At 40.9% G+C, this 17,408-nt stretch overlaps 1 pseudogene; it reads left to right on the forward strand.

The window, feature by feature from the left end:
* Positions 1–1,661: 1,661 nt before the first annotated feature.
* Positions 1,662–16,656, forward strand: LOC139235578 (Ig heavy chain Mem5-like; annotated as a pseudogene).
* The last annotated feature ends 752 nt before the right edge of the window (positions 16,657–17,408 follow it).

A 17,408-nucleotide genomic window follows, 5' to 3' on the forward strand; every position in this document is an offset into this window, starting at 1 on the left:
TGGTCCAACCGTGGCTAAAAAGGGAAATTAAAGATAATATTAGATTAAAGGAAAAGGCTTAACATGTTGTCACAAATTGCAGTTACCCCGAGGATTGGGAGGATTTTAGAATTCAGGAAAAGATGACCATGCAACTGATAAAGTGGGAGAAAATATAAAATGGAATAAACTATCAAAAATCTAAAAACAGATTGTTAGAACTTCTACACGTGTGCAGAAAGATGACATAAATTCTCGTACCATGTTTAATGTATCCACGTTTTCCTACGTTACAAAGTTAGGTGGGACAGGAAACAGTGAGAAGGAAGTAAGGAGGCGTCAAAGGGATATTGACAGGTTAAGTGAGTGGGCAAGAATATGGCAGATTGAATATAAAGGGGAGAAGTGTGAAGTGAAGGACAAATAGAAACGCCGAATACCTTTTGAATGCTGAAAAACTGGGCAACGTTGTTATTCAGAAAGACCTGGATGGCCTTGTACACGAATCACAGAAAGTTAACATGGAGCTACAGTAAGCAATTCGGAAAGCAAACGGTAAATTACATTTCATTGCAAAGAGATTGGAGTCTTAGAGTAAAGACACCTCATGCACTTATATAGGGCCCTGCTGAGACTATGCCTGGAGTATAGTGTGCAGGTTTATTCTGCTTACGTATCGAAGGGTATATTTGCCATTGAAGGGAGTGCATCAAATATTCATCAGACTGATTCCTGGGATGGTGGGAGGGTCTGTCCTTTGAAGAGAGATTGAGTATCTAATGTCCATATTTCCTAGAAAATCTGAACATAAGAACACAAGAATTAGGAGCAGGAGTAGGCCATACGGTCCCTTGAGCCTGCTCCGTCAATCAATGGGATCATGAATGATCTCCTACATCAACTCCACTTCCCTGCACTATCCACATGTCGATTAATTCCATTAATGTCCAAAAATCTATTGATCTCTGTTTTGAATATATTCAAAGACTGAGCTTCCACAGCCTTCTGTGGCAGAGAGTTCCAAAATTCCCCATCATCTGATTGAAGAGGTTTATCCTCTTCTCAGTCCTAAAAGGACGACCACTGATTCTGAGTCTGTGACCCCTGGTTCCAGACTCGTCAGCCAGAGTAAACATCCTCTCTGCATCTCCCTTGTCAAATCCTGTAAGAATGGTGTGTGTTTTAATGTGATCACCTCTCATTCTTCTAAACTCGAGGGAATCTAGGCCACATCTACTCAACCTCTCATGGGACAATTCCACCATCCCAGCATTCGGTCTGATGAAACTTTGTTGCACACCCTCAATGGCATGTATATCCTTCCTTAGGTAAGGAGATAAAAAACTGTATCCCCATTGAATCAGTGTCAAGGATTCACGGGCGCGTGCAGCCTCAGCTTAGGTCTAAAGGGCCTCAATTTGTGTAGCCTTTGAACCCTGACTCAGGGCTGTGATCCTGAGCTGGTCCCATATGGCAGACTTATCAAGAAATTAAAAGCCCGTGGAATCCAGGGCACAGTGGCAATTTGGATCCAAAATTGGTTCAGAGGCAGGAACCAGAGTGTTCTGGTTAATGAGTGTTTTTGTGACTGGTTGGATTTATCCAGTGGTGTTCCACATGTTTCAGTGCTGCCCTTGCGCGTTGTGGTATATATCACTGATTTGGACTTGAATATTGGGGATATGATTAAGAAATTTGCAGTTGACACTAAAATAGGCTGTGTGGTTGATAATGAAGAAGAAAGTTGCAGACTGCAGGAACATATCAATGTGCTGGTTATATGGGTAGAACAGTGGCAACTGGAACTCAATCCAGATAATTGTGAGGTAAAGCATTTGCAGAGATTTAAAAACGCAAAGGATTACACATTAATGGTACGATACTGAAAAGTGAAGGGGATCAAAGGCACCTTGGAGTGCACGTCCACAGATCTCTGAAAGTAGCAGCCCTGGTAGATAAGGTGGTTTGCAAGGCTTATGGAAAACTTGCCTTTATTCGTCGAGGCTTAAGAACATAAGCAATAGAAACAGGAGTAGGTCTTATGGCCCCTCGAGTCTGCTCCGCCATTCAATAAGATCACGGCTGATCTGATCATCCACTCAGCTCCACATCCCCGCCCGCTCCCAAAATCCCTTATCTCTTATCGTTTAAGGAATAGTCTATTTCTGTCTTAAATTTATTCAATGTCCCAGCTTCCACAGGTCTCTGAGGCAGCGAATTCTATTGATTTACTACCCACTGAGAGAAGAAATTTCGCCTCATCTGTTTTTTAAATGGGCTTCCCCTTATTCTAAGGTCATGCCCTCTAGTTTTGTCTCCCCCATCAGTGGAAACATCCTATCTGCATCCACATCATAATCTTATATTTTTCGATAAGATCACCTCTCATTCTTCTGAATTCCAATGATTAGAGGCCCAACCTACTCCACCTTCCCACTCATCCAGGAATCAACCTAGTGAACCTTCTCTGAACTGCCTCCAAAACAAATATATCCTTTCGTAAATATGGAAACCAAAATTTCACGCTGTATTCCAGGGGCGACTGCACCAATACCTTATATAGCTTTTATACTCCATCACCTTTGCAATGAAGTCCAAGATACCATTGGCCTTCCTGATCAATTGCTGTACCTGCATACTATCCTTTTCTGTTTCATGCACAAGTACCCCCAGGTCCCGCTATACTGCGGAACTTTGCAATCATTCGCCATTGAAATAATAAATTGCTCTTTCATTTTTTTTCTGCAAAAGGGCATGAATTTACACTTTCCTACATTGTACTCCATCTTGCAAATATTCTCCCACTCACTTAGCCTTTCTATGTTATTTTGCAGATTGTTGTGTCCTCCTCACACATTGCTTTTCCTGTCACCCTTGAATCTTCAGCAAACTTGGCTACCTTATACTCAGTCCCTTCTTCCAAGTCGTTAATATTGATTGTAAATAGTTGGTCCCAGCACTGATCCCTGCGGCACCCCACTAGTTATTGGTTGCCATCCAGAGAATAAACCATTTATCCCGACTCTCTGTTCTCTGTTAGTTAAGCAATCCTCTATCGACGCTAACAAATTGCCCCCAACCCAGTGGAATTTTATGTTGTGCATTAACCTTTTATTTGGCACCTTGTCATATGCCTTCTGGAAATCGAAACACATCACATCCACTTGTTCTCCTTTAACCACACTGTATGTTACATCCTCGAGGATCTCCAGCAAATTTGTTAAACATGACTTCCCCATCATGAATCCATGCCGACTCTGCCTGACCGAATTTTGATTTTGCAAATGTCCTGTTACTGCTTCTTTCATAATGGACTCCAACAGAGGGTAGGCTAACTGGTCTATAGTTTCCTGCTTTTTATCTGCATCCTTTTTTAAATAGGGGCGTTACATTTGGAGTTTTCCAATTTGTTGGTACCTTCACAGGATCCAGGGAATTTTGGTAAAATACAACTATTGCATCCGCAATCCCTGCCGCTACTTCTCTTAAGATCCTAGGATGCAAGCCATCAGGTCCAGGGGATTTTTCTGCCTTTATCCCATTATCGTACTGCGTACCACCTCCTTTGTGATTGTGATTATGTTAAGTTCCTCAACCCCCCCAACCACACACCGCCCCCATATAGACCCTCGACTATCCATTGTCGGAATAATGTTAGTGTCCTCTACAGAAAAGACAGTTCCCCGATAGTAATTCCCAACTCTCAACCTCTAAGGGTCCAACAATTACTTCAGCGACTCTTTTCCTTTTAATGTACCTACGGAATCTCTTGCTATCTATTTTTATATTTTGTAATAGTTTACTTCCATAGTCTATCTTCCCATTCTTAATAATTTTTTCAGTCGGAATACAAGAGCAAGTAGGTTATGCGTGAACAGTTTAAAACACTGGTCGGCCTTAGCTGGAGTACTGCGTGCAGTTATGTTCACCATATTATAGCAAATATGTTATTGCAAGGGAAAGGATGCTGTGGAGGTTTACAAGAATGTTGCCTGATTTGGGAATTTTAGCTATAAGGAAAGATTGCAGATGCTGGGTCTGTTTTCTTTGTCACAGAGGAGGCCGAGGGGAGACCTGATTGAGATGTACAAAATGATGAGGGGCCTGGATAGAGTGGAAAGGAAACACGTTTTTCCCTTGACAGAAGGGCAGCAACCAGCGGGTATGCAGTTAAAGTAATTGGCGTGATGTATGGAGGAGATATGAGGGCCATTTCTTCACCCAGATGGAGGTGGGTGTCTGGAATGCACTTCCTGAAAGGATAGCAGATGCAGGTAACCTTACCACATTTAAAAAGTACTTGGACAAGCACCAAAAGTGTAGTAACCAACAGGGCTACGGGCCAAGAGTTGGAAAGTGTGATTAGGCTGGATAGCCCTTGGTCGGCCGGCGTGGACACGATGGGCCAGAATGGCCTACTTCCCTGCTGTAAATTTCTATGGCTCTTTGATTCTGTGAAATGGGTCATACACCGCCTGTTCGCTTAGTTTTAGTACATCCCGATAGTCAGTAAAACTTGAATAAGAATGGGAAGAAAATTACATTTAAAGAAAGACTTGCACTTATATAGCCCATTTTACAAACACCGGACGTCTGAAAGTGAATTATGGCCAATTAATTAGTGTTTGAAGTGCAGTCACTGTTTAATGCGGGAAACGCAGCAGACAATATGCGCACAGCAAGCTCACAGAAACAGTAATGTGATAATGACCAGATAACTTGCTTTATTTTGTTAAGTAGATTGAGGGATAAATAATGGCCATGACACTGGGGATAACTCCCCTGCTCTTCTTAGAACTAGTGTCACTTGAAAGAGCAGACGGGGCCTTGGCTAAGTGTCTCAGCTGAAAGACGGCACCTCTGATAGTGCTGCACTCCCTCAGCGCTGCACTGGAATGTCAGCCTTGATTTATGTGTTCATTTTCCTGGAAAGGGAGTTGAACCAAATCCTTCTGAGCCACAGCTGACACAAATATTTAAATATTAATTGATTCAGTAAGGTTAATAAACAGCAAATGTTTACGTCAGCTAATAACTAAAGAAAAATTCCTACCAATATTGTAAAGTCGGATCAGAATATTTAAAAGAGGACATGTTAAAATTTAATTCGATTTTATTTGCCAAAGGGTCAAACTCGATCTTTTAAAGTTATGTATGCAATATTAAGTAAGCAGTCGGAATATAGGAATAGGATTAGGACATGCAGCTCTGGAGCCTGACCCGCCATTCAATTAGATAATGGCTGATCTGTATCTTAGCTCCATCATTCAGCCTTGGTTCCATAACATAATACCCTTTCCTAACACAAATCTACCAATCAACCTCTGAACAGCCATCAGCAGTGAAGGCCACTGCCTGCTAAAGCTTCCCTTATTAATTCCCGAGATGAGTGCAAGGCAGAAAAGGATGTTTTTTATTGCACATCCCGAGTCGCACCGTGAGGAGGGGGTGTTGGGCCTTCTCCTTGAACCACTGCAGTTCTGCTCCTTCCAGCAATTGGTCACCCATATAGAATAAAGATGAGCAGGAATTTATTTTCTCAGACGGTTGTAAATCTGTGGAATTCCGTACTCCAGAGAGCCGTGGAGGCTGGGTTGCTGAACAAAAATGGGAGAAAGATGAGATTTAATTACTTGAACTTTAAACAATTCAGTAGCCCTTTTATAAAAAATAAACATTTTCGATGATATAACATCTCAAGAATTATTTTCCGTCAATTCCATGCTCAAAATATTACAAAATAGGATCAGAAAATAATGGATTGATCCATATGTTGTCTAATTATAACTATTTCCAAATAATGGCCATTCTAGATTATTCAGGCCCTTTATTCAGTACACCATGGAGTGCTGGAGAGAGGTTTAATGACACCATAACCAAACTGTAAGAGATGAGTGAGAATCGCAAAGTAAACAAAACAAAGATGGAATTGCCTTGAACCCACTGCACTTCCTTGAATACTCTTACAGTTCTGTGCCTGGATTATACGAAAGTCTCCCTTATTACTGATTAGCAGACGCGCACTGTGCGGTGTAATTTGAGCTAATTGAGATCCCTGAACAACCCCTCTCATAGCCCGGCTACCAATGGGTAGAAACATTTACAGATTGTGATCTGTTTCAGCGGGAGATGATGCATTTATTCCTGTGATTTCCTGATACGCCGTGTTCCTGGTACCCCTGTCTGTTACACATTCTGTCACTATTAAAGTTAGCTGCAAGGATTTGGATGTCGGGGTTTGCTGATCACATTATCGGCTGTGATTCACCAGCGTTTCTCATAAAAAGCTGAACTGAAGCAGGCGGGCCAAGCTCTCTTATGTGTCTCCGTCAACTAACTTCTTATTATCAGGCAAGCGGGCTTATTTTACAGCTAATTTTATAAAGGGATGTCTTAGGGTCAAAGACTCAGGGGCAGTTAGTGAAAAGAAATGAGAGACACTTGTATAATTTGAGCGGTGTGAACTCATCTCCAGACACAAATTGTGTAGCTATAGCCATCCAGTGTTTCTGCAATCACATTACCCATCTCCCGCACTCGGTTACATAGAGTGATAACAATTCAGATTATAAGGGATTCGTTATTGATGCAGATGAATGGATAGATAGTGGGAGATGGGGGAACACAAATTGACAGTTCCTTCAGACCGTGATAATGTAATTCAATCTAATAGATTCACATCCCCTGAGAAGGAGTGAGGAAATAAAGGGATTTCATTTACAGTCCAGATGTGAGTCGATTCTGTTGGTGATGTGGAAGGTGTGACGTGGATCCAGAAGCCGCCTCTATCAGGGAATCAAAGGGCGGCGCCTGTAACCTCGCCCCCATCTCCCGGGCATTTAATTGCCGGTCATTGGGAGCGCAATACAACAGTCCGGGAATGGGTTTCCTCAGTGAGTTCTTGCCGGAACCATTCACCACACATCGTCAGGAGCATGAGGTCGGCGATTTCTCTCAGTCTGTTACTGGCTTTATTTTCACATGAGTAGATTTTATTGAGCAAGTCTCTCACTATTACTGTCTCAGTGTTAGTCTCTCTGGAATTTTACAGAGTCAGGAATCATTTCACCAGGATTAATCCTCTGGGTATTTGATTATTTTTACAGGTGTCCAGGCGGATGTGGTGTTGACTCAGACCGAGGCAGAAACCCAGATTTCCGGGTGCACCTTGAGACTGACCTGCGGCTTCGATCTTGCCAACTATGGCATGAACTGGGTCCGCCAGTTTCCCGGACAGGGGCTGGATTGGCTGATTAGATATTATACTTCATCGAACAAAATTTACGCACCAGGGATTCAGAGCCGATTTACTGCGTCCAAAGACAGTTCAAGCAATATCTTCCCGTTGGACATGAAGAAACTGATGAGCGAAGACTCCGCCATTTAGTATTGTGCAAGGGCCACAGCGAGAGGAACCAGGGCTGGACCCGTACAAGAATAGATCGAGGGGGAATTCAACGAACTTCCATCATAACCTGACGGTCAGCAATTTTGTCAAATGCAATGTTAACGGCAATGTTCAGAACCAGACCACAAACCGCTTCTTACAATACCAGGACACTGAGAATTCAATGGTGAAAATCTAACACACTAACCCATGTACTGAGGGGAGGTTTTGATTATGCTTCTGTTTAATGTTAACATTGTCAGCAATTGCAGAGCTGGACATGATGCTCGATTCACTGTGCCTGGTTCATCGAGGGAGCTGGTTGGAACTGTGTTCACTTTTATTGTGTTGAGTAAACTGTTGGCTAAATTCTAAACTTGATCATCATTAATGTCTATTTGAAGGGAATGTCCATTTGAAGTGAATGTTGAGAGTCTAATGAGCAGAGAGTGAGTGCAGTATTTGTGCGAGTTCCTATCACTGTGGGACTATGGGAGAGGGTACAACTATTTTGACGACTGGGGGCAAGGGACTATGGTGACGGTGACTGCAGGTAAGGAACATTCACTCATTCAGTAACTGTTGTATTTGTGTCTTTTTATATTTCTGTTTATTTTATTAACTATTTTGTTCACTGAAACTTGGTTTCGATGGATTTTCCATGGAGATTTTTCAATGTTCCATTTAATTCTGCTACAACGTGATCATATAATTGAACAGTTTCTCCACAGAACATGATGTTGATGTGATTTGGTGTTTATCTGCTGACGAGACTGTGTGCCTGGGTTACTATAACTACCTAACGGTAGTTAAACTGTCTGACATTTCTGCAATGTTTATTCTCGGTGACCTCTGATTGCTGCAGTTTTTCTGATCTAATGCAAACATTGTTTTTAAATATGTTTGAAAGAACATTGTAGGCACAAAACAGAAAGCTTAACGATCAGTATATAATCTTAAGGAATTTAAAGGTTTTTTAAAAAATTACATTGTCATCTACTGAGCGAATGTTCCCAAATGCTCAGATTCAACAGGTGAAGTGTTACTGTAATTAAGAACTAAAACATTAAAACATTTCCAGCTGAAACAGATTTAAATTAATATAGCTAACATTATTATAATGCATTAATATCACACTGTATTCTTTAAATATGCTATAATATCAACGTTAATTTATTTAGCATGATCCGTCTAATCACAATTCTGCTGTCATTATTTTATATTTCTGTTGAATTCAATCATTGGTTATTTCAGTGTTAGGCGGGTTCGGTGATTCTGCCATGAGACATTTTACAATGATACATTTTATTCTGCTGAAAGGATTTATAGAATGAAGGGTCTGCTCAATGAAAGGATCTGTGGAGCGATTCCGCTCATCAGTGATGTGATTTAGTGTTGATCTGCTGAGGAGAGTTTGTGCCTGTGTTACTCAGAACAGCGAGAATTTGTGAAAGTCTTTGGCGTTTCGACAATGTTTAATATCGGTGACAGCAGGCAGCAGCAGGTTTCTGACCGAATACAAACAAAATATATGTTTGAAACTGTTTGAAAGCAGATTGTAGGCAGAGAACAGGAAGGTTTTAGAAATCAGAAATCATTGAAAGGTATTTTAACATAACAATTATTGAAGTGATAATTATGTATTCAAATAGTAATCAATGTTTACATGCTAATATTTACAGTGTGAAATGAAACTATTAATAACAGCTATATCTTTAACAAGTGTTCAGGTTGTAGTTGCTTTAAATGAATATTAACCAAACGATTATAATGCGATAATATCTCCCAATATTATTAAATATGCTATAATATCAATGTAAATGTACTTAATAATATTCGCCTTCCAAGATTCTGCTCTGCAATGGGCTCCATTAACAGGAGCAGAAACTCTTAGAGGTTCGATACAATCATTAATTATGCCTGCAATTATTTCACTGACAATATACTGATTCCACTGCTGTGTTTAGTTTGATTAGGTTGTTCAATTACTTGCTACCTCCTGTTTACACAGATGAATAACAGAGTGTATTAACTTATATCTTAAAGCCATGTTGTAAATTGCATTTTGTCAATTCAATATATGTGCGGTGGTATGAAATCCTTACTGTGCAGACGAAATTTGTTATTCCTTCAATATTATGTGTTGTTTGATAGCGAGAGAATTATCACTAAATTAATCTTAATGAGTTTGCAAGACTAAAGGCGGAGAGACAGGCGTAGCTGGCAGTCAAAGAATTGTTAATTTGATTATATTTAAATTCAAGGCAGGTTCCAACTGCGTATGGCTGGAGATAGACACATAATCCATTGAAATTCAAGCAGATTAATTTACTTACAAAAGGTTCATCTTATTTAGAATGTAAAACAATATCCTATCTCCGAAAGTGCTGCTGTATACGGGATAGAACAGTAGAAATGCACAGCTCATATCTGAGAGTTATGTTTAATTCTTATTAATATTAAATTGATGAACACAGACACTTCTCCATTTGCTCATTCAGTTTCAGTGCCGCAGATGGTCTGAATGATGTTTTACACTGACTATTCTGGCTACAATTTTCAAAAAGTAGCAGCATATATTTATTAAATAATTTGTGGGCATTGTGTGAATAATGGGAGTGAACTATAAACAATTGTCTGTAGTATTAAATATCGGAGGCTCTGCTACTGACTGCAAACTGCACGGATCAGTTTTACTTAATAAAACCATTTTTGAAAGGTTAAGTTTGAGGAGAATATTTCAGCTCGAGACTCCAGCGTTAGTAAACAAGCTGTTTACAGCCCAGTGGAGTTGTGACCCTGGCCGGACAGTGAACTATTTAAAATAGTCCACTCCTCAATCCATCATGTGAAACGTACTCTGAGACTAGACGCAGTTTATGCTATAGCAGAAACAGGCAGTTTAAAAATGTGTCGGCAGAGAGCGGGATAGTAGTAGAACTGCTTGATTACTGTCAATTATTCAAATGTGATTCGATTTAAATAAAAATAATGTAGGTTTCTGGCTGTAGTTATGTATTACTATGCTGCTTACTATTTTAATATTGACGAATTGTTATAGTAAGTTAAGTATCACAAGCTGCCAGGCAGAAAAAGGATATAAAATTATTAAGTAATTATATTAGTAAGGCTGAAATTCAAGCACTTTAAATTAATTTCAATAGTTCCAGTTACGTGTGCTTCTGAGGAGGAAAGGTCAGACAGGCACTCAGATTATTTTTAATAATCAGTTGACATGAACATTAATTTAGAAGGTAACATCAGTGCTAATTTATTAAACATAAACGATTTCTTGCAATTGCGTTGCAACCTGGTCCGTATTATAGTTATTGCAAAACCTCAATGGTTGGAGAGAATGTTTAATTAATTCCGAAATTAATTTATAATCATTGCATTTATAACTCGGCTGTGCTGAGTTCGATAACGTGTCGCTTCAGATTTTAGTGAATCAACTTCGTGTTTTGCCTCGAAGATTTTTACAGGTTATATTTACTGATGAAAGTTTATCCAATCAGTGGGTGATCAGGTTCCAATGTATATGTCTCCTGGATTATAACATTCTTACTCTTGTCACTGATCCCCTGTGATGGGCAGCAAGTTACCGTGGAACGTGAATTATTTCCAGACACTTGTTTTCAGGTAAATTAATTTTTACGCAGTTTACAAGATTGTTGACAGAGAGGGAGAAATCGCTGGATGTTTCTCAAATTAGTGTCAGTTTAATTTCAAAGAATCTGCAGAGTTGACGCGTTTGAAAATTGACAAGAAATAAATTAGAAATCAAACAGCTTCATTGAAATTAACAGAATGAACTGGTCTCTCTGCCTGGAGCACCCTTGTTGCACCGTTCTGCTGCTGTGCACCTTCTTACTGTGTGAGAATCAGGAGTCCTCCTGATTGGTTGTAAATCTTCTGGCTTGTAATCCTGTATTGCGGGGAGTGATATTTAACTCAATTATTTAAGAAACAGAATAAGTGAGAACATTGAAAGATTGATTTTAAGGTTGAGGAGGGGCCTCAGAAATGCGACATTCAGAAGGAGCAGTTCAGAAACACCGCGGAGAGACTGTAGAAGGAGCTTTAATTGGGTTGCAACCCGGCGGTACCTGCCCTGGGAGTGTTCGATGGGACAGTGTACAGGTAGCTTGACTCTATATCTGACCCAAGCTGTACGTGCCCGGGGCGGATTTGATTGAGACAATGTAGATGGAGCTTTATTCTGCATCTGACCCATGCCCTGGGTGGATTGATGGAATAGTGTAGAAATAATTTTACTCGGAACTTAAACCTTGCTATATTTGACCCGGAGTGTCTGAAAGGGTAGTGTAGTTTAATATGAATTCAACGTATGCTATACATGACGTTACAGCGCCAGACATGTCAGTGAAGCGGGAGAGTTACTCTGTCATATCTATCCTGCATCTGATTTGAATGATTTTCCAAATATATTGAAGGATCCTAAATCTGCATTTAACTAATAAGATATTAAGTCAGTAAAGTTTAAAAATTTTGAGCGCCAGATAATTATTGACTGAGATTGGTCTGATCCTAAGCTCACTTTCAGAACACACAGTTTCAGGAAAGCAGCGCCTCGTCTGATCTGATGGGTGCTTCAATTTATTTTGACCATTTTGTGTCTGCACTGGGACTGTTTGATCGGACAGAGATGAGGGAGCTTTACTCTGTATCTAACCCATGCGGTACCTGTCCTGGGAGTGTTTGGCGGGACAGTGGAGAGGAAGCCTTATTATTTATCCAACCCGTGCTGTACCTGCTCTGAGTGTGTGGCAGTGTGGAGCAAAATTTACTTTTAATCTATGCCGTACCTTACCAACACTGGGCGAGTTAGATATGTCAGTGAAGATGGAGCTTTTTTCTGCATCTTACCCGTGCTTTATCGTATCTGGCAGTGTTTGATGGGGCATTGCAGAGAGAGCTTTAATCAGTATTAAAATCTTAACTACAAGTACGCGGTGGTTTATTGGGACAGTCAATATTGATTGATCTTCTATTTAATACGCGCTGTAGCTGAGTTGGTGCACTTCAACGGGACCGTGTATGGGAAGCTTTTCTTTGTATATAATTGTGCTTAATCTAACCGGACAATTTGTTAACGCATTTTATGGGGAGACATTTCGTCGCACATTTCTGCCGTACTCTAGATTGGATTATTTGAGGGTACAGTAGGGATAACGTATTACTATGTGTTCCAACCTTGCTATACCTGTCCTGACCCACACAGCAGTGTAGCGGAAGCTTTGCCCTATCTTCTCCGAGCTGTATCTGATCTGAAAGTGCTAGGTTACGCAGTGTTCAAGGAAACGTTACCTGCATCTAAAAGATAACACATAAACTGCTCGAGCCACATAGATACAATAAATCGTCCCATTGCCCAGATTAAACAACGCACATTCATTGATTAACCTTCTTTCTGGACAAATAGCCAATTTTTAAAGAGTTAGTAATGTTTGAACATTTTGAGCATCAGATTTCTATTGAACATGATTGGTCTGATCCTCAGCTCACTTTCAGAAAAAATCGTTTCAGGGAGTGAATAACACTCCAGAAAGCAGCGCCTGTTTTGGGTGACTACAAGTTATTTCCACAATTTAAATGGAGATTGTAGAGACTCCTGCTCCAAATAACCGTCTTGGGGACCTCATGTTGAGAACCATCATTTTGTCCAATTCTTCCTGAGAAGGGTAAAGGCAGGGACAAACTGTGACGAGATGCAGCTATTGGCCTGGGTCACAACACAAGGCACACAGTCCCTGAGCTGCAATTCTGTGAAACATTTAAAGAGATAGAGTCAACCTGAAATAAGTCATTATTCGCAATGAACTTTAAAACTTTATAACAGCATGCGATTGACTAATTTGCGTCAGGTTTATGATCCCTTTATTTTAAATATCCTTTTCATTATAACAAACAATAAAAATAGTTCTGGTAGAGGTGTCCAAAATATGAAGCGTTCCCTTCCATTAAATCTAGAAGAACTATTTCCACTGATTCGAGTAGAATGATAACATCTCACAGCACTGAAAAATGCCATTCGGCCATCGTTCCTGTGCCGGCTCTGAAAGAGCTGTCCAATTTCATCCACCACCTCAGGATTTTCCTTTAAATGTAAAATGAATCCTCCTGAAGTACATGATGAGCTGCCTGGTGCATTCCTGAAATTACCAACTCTCTGTGTAAAAAAATTACTCCAGTTTCCCCTTTTGATCTTTTGCCAATTATTTTAAACCTGTGACATTTGGTTACCCACCTACCTTCCAGCCGAAACATGTTCTCCCGACTTGCTGCATCAAAACCTGAGATAATGTTGAATATCTCTCTTAGGTCTCCCCTTAACCTCTGCTCTAAGGAGAGCAGCCCAGTTTCTCCAATCTCTCCATATTACTGACGACCCCATCCCTGTCATCATCCTGGTAAAAACCTCCCCTGTACACCCCCAAGGGCTTGACATCCTTCCTACATTGTTATGCCAGAATTGTGCACAATACTCCAGCTGAGGCCTAACCCGTGATCTGTCAGCTTAGCATAACAGTCTTGTTTCTTGCAGTTAATGTCCATTTTTACAAAATCAAAAATCCCATATTCTTTCATAACAGCCTTACCAGTTTACCTTGCCCCCTTCAAAGATTTGTGAGTACTTCCATCCAGATCTCTCCGTTCGTGCATCCCCTCAAAGCAATACTATTTACATTATAGTGCCTCTCCATGTTCCACCCAATGTGCATCGCTTCTCATTTATTCACATAAAATTGCAATTGCCATGTCCCGGCCCATTTCATTGGTCTATCTGTCTCCTCCTGAAGTCTGCTGCTATCATGCTCATTATTGGCTCTGTTGCCAGGTTTAGCATCATCTTCGAAATTCCAAATTATATTCCCTATTACCATATCCAGGTCAATGTTATGTAACAAGAATAACAATGGGAATTGAAATGGGACATTTAACGAGAAACTTTTTGGAACTGTATTTTATTCGGATTATAAATTGAGTGACAGGGAGGATGAAACTCAAGCGACATGCATTCAAGAGGATGGAATAGAGCGCAGATCATAGTGCGCTGAAGGACATCGCTCTCCCTCAAATGCTGAGAACGAAAGGGAGAGATTCGACTCAATTGCGATTCATCTACAGCTTGAACCTTAGAAACTGAACTAAGGAAATGCTAACTGATGAATTATGTGCTAGGCACTTTTAGAGGGTTTTTTTGCTAACGTCCTAAGCAGGAATTCCGCTGTTACTTTCAAGTGCAGTCAATGTTGTTTAGTAGCGATACGGCGCAGGAAATGTGCAAAGGGCAAATTTCCCCAAACTGCAATTAAATAAAGGATCAGCAATGGTGCTCATTGAGAAATAAATGATGGCCGAAATAGCCACGTGCTTGCGTTTGTATTGTGTGATCCAATGAAGTGTTTTTTATTGAGGAGATGTGTAAATGTTGTTGTTTTGTAATGTAATAGAGCTCGGAAATAGAGAGGTGTGTTCTAGACCAGGGCATCGACAGGAGCTTATGATGGACCGACAGAAGCTCAAATGCCCGTGTATTCTTTAATGGGAAAATGGGGGATTTAGTTTATTCTGCTGTCAAATTTTGAGTAATTTAATTATTCTATAAGCACAGATTATAACTTGGTCAATTGGCCATTCTTTCTGAGTAACACCGTCTCCCCCCACATTCTACGCCATGCTCTCCTCCTGTAAACAACCCAGCACTTATGGTTCGGTCACGTACGGCTGTTTAGCGATAGACTGCTCCCCCGAATCACCAGCCATTCCTGGAAGAAAGAAAAAGAGCCGATCACCACTGGATTGAAGACCTACCCGTCGATGCTCAACAAGAAGGGAACCTACACCCGGAGCAGCCAGATAACCATCACCGAGTCAGAGGTGGGGAGCAGCACAATCTACTGCGAGGTTCGACGTGGTGTGTCCGTCTGGGCCATAACACTGTCAGGTTAGTGGTGTGGGATACAGGGCAAACTGTGAAAAGTTGCGAAAGTATGTTCAACATGTATAGATATGTGGTTAGACCAAACTTAGAGCATTGTGTACAGTTCTGGTCTCCATATTATACTTAGTATACTGTGCACAGTTTAGGTCGCTATATCACACTTAGAATACTGTGCACAAGACGGTCTCCTTCTCACAGTTAGAATATGGTTTACAATTCTGGTTTCCATCTCATATTTAGAATACTGTGTCAAGTTCTTTTCTCCATATCATACTTAGAATACTGTACACATTTCTCTTCTATATGTCACACTTAGAATATTGTTTAGGGTTCTGGTTTCCATATCATATTTAGAATACTGTGCATGGTTCTGGTCCCAATATCGCACTTAAAATATTATGCACAGTTCCGGTATGCATATTACACTGAGAATACTGTGAACAGTTGCGCTCTCTGTGAATGCCAGGTTAGTGTTAGTCTGATAGCACATAACCTGTTAAAATATAAGGACACTTTGCATTTCTTAGTCATTTATTTTGCAAGCAATGTCAATAATATGCCTTCTCTTGAAGATCCTTAATGGGACATCGTTCCTGCAACTGTTCTCCTCACGCTGAGTTCCACTGAACAAATCACCAGCAGCAGATATGCAAGCGCCGTGTGTTCAATCATCAATTCCAGGCCAAAGTCACTGACCGTGAATTGGCTGAAGAGTGGACAACTCGTGGATTCGGGCTTTGTCACCTCTCCCGCATTTGAGGTGAACGGGAACTTCTCGACAGCCAGTCGGCTAACGGTCCCCGCCGGGGAATGGTTCACCGGTTCGGTCTACACCTGCCAGGTCACTCATTTAGGCGTCACGCAAAGCCATAACTTCACCAGATCTCAGGGTAAGAGGCACAATCCAGGGAGATTCCAGACCATTCTGAGCGCTGATCTCAGTCAGGACTTTTATTGGAATTAGTAAAAAGCAGATGAATATTCCTAATTTCCAATCATGCAGTTTGTGTATTACCGCAATACAAACTTTCCTTTATACAGCGCGTTTAGCGACCTCAGACTGAACCAAACAGCTTGCCAGCCAATGAAGCAAGTTGGGAAATGTGGTTGCAGTTGTAATGTACAACGTGCGACAGTCAATTTGTGCACAGAAATCTCGAACAAACAGCAGTGTGATAATGACCAGATAATTCTTTGCTTAGTAATGTTTTTTTGAGGTATCAATATTCCCAGGCCACCAGGCAGCAGTCCTGTGCTTTTCATTGAAAAAGTGCCAGGGGATCTTTTACGTCCACCTGAGAGGCCAGACGGATCCTCGGTTTAACACCTGATACGAAAGCCGACACCTCCGAAAGTGCACTACGCCCCCAGTACTGCACTAGGAGACTCAGCTTACATTTCGTGATCAAGTAACTGGAGTGGGATTTCAACCCACGATCTTCTGGTTCAGGATTCCTCATTGTTCAGGATTTGATAACCTCGCCAAAGAAGCTTTCCCCTTGCTCTGATGTCAGGCAGTGAGTGAAGTGTCCTTAGTCTCAGTATATCCTGAGTTGGTTGATCATATACGGAGCGGCAGTCGGAGTCTGGAACACTTTACTGATAATTATCCAGGAACCCACTGCTAGAATGGGCATCTACCCTATTCAGAGCACTGAGCCCAATTCTGGGCTCTGCACCTCAGGAAGGATATACTTGTCGTGGAGGCGGTAAAGTGCAGGTTTACCCGAATGATCCCGGGACTAATAAAGTAAAACGATGAGGAGACGAGTATAGAACATTAAGATGGGATCAAATTGAGGTGTTTAAGTTGATCAATGGAATTGATTCAGTAGATGTAGAAACATTATTTCGTTTGGTGGGAGAGTCCAGAATAAGTAGCATAAACTTAAAATTAGAGCTAGACCGTGCAGAAAGTATGTCAGGAAGGATTTCATCACATGCAGAATAACGCAAGTCTGGATTTCCCTCCCGAAAAGCTGATGACACTGGGTTTCAATTGAAAAGTTGAAAACTGAGAATGATACATTTTTGTTGGGCAAGATTATCAAGGCTTACAGAACCAAGGCGTGAAGA

This window comes from Pristiophorus japonicus, chromosome 23 (assembly GCF_044704955.1).
Source record: "Pristiophorus japonicus isolate sPriJap1 chromosome 23, sPriJap1.hap1, whole genome shotgun sequence".
NCBI classification, from domain to species: Eukaryota; Metazoa; Chordata; class Chondrichthyes; family Pristiophoridae; genus Pristiophorus; species Pristiophorus japonicus.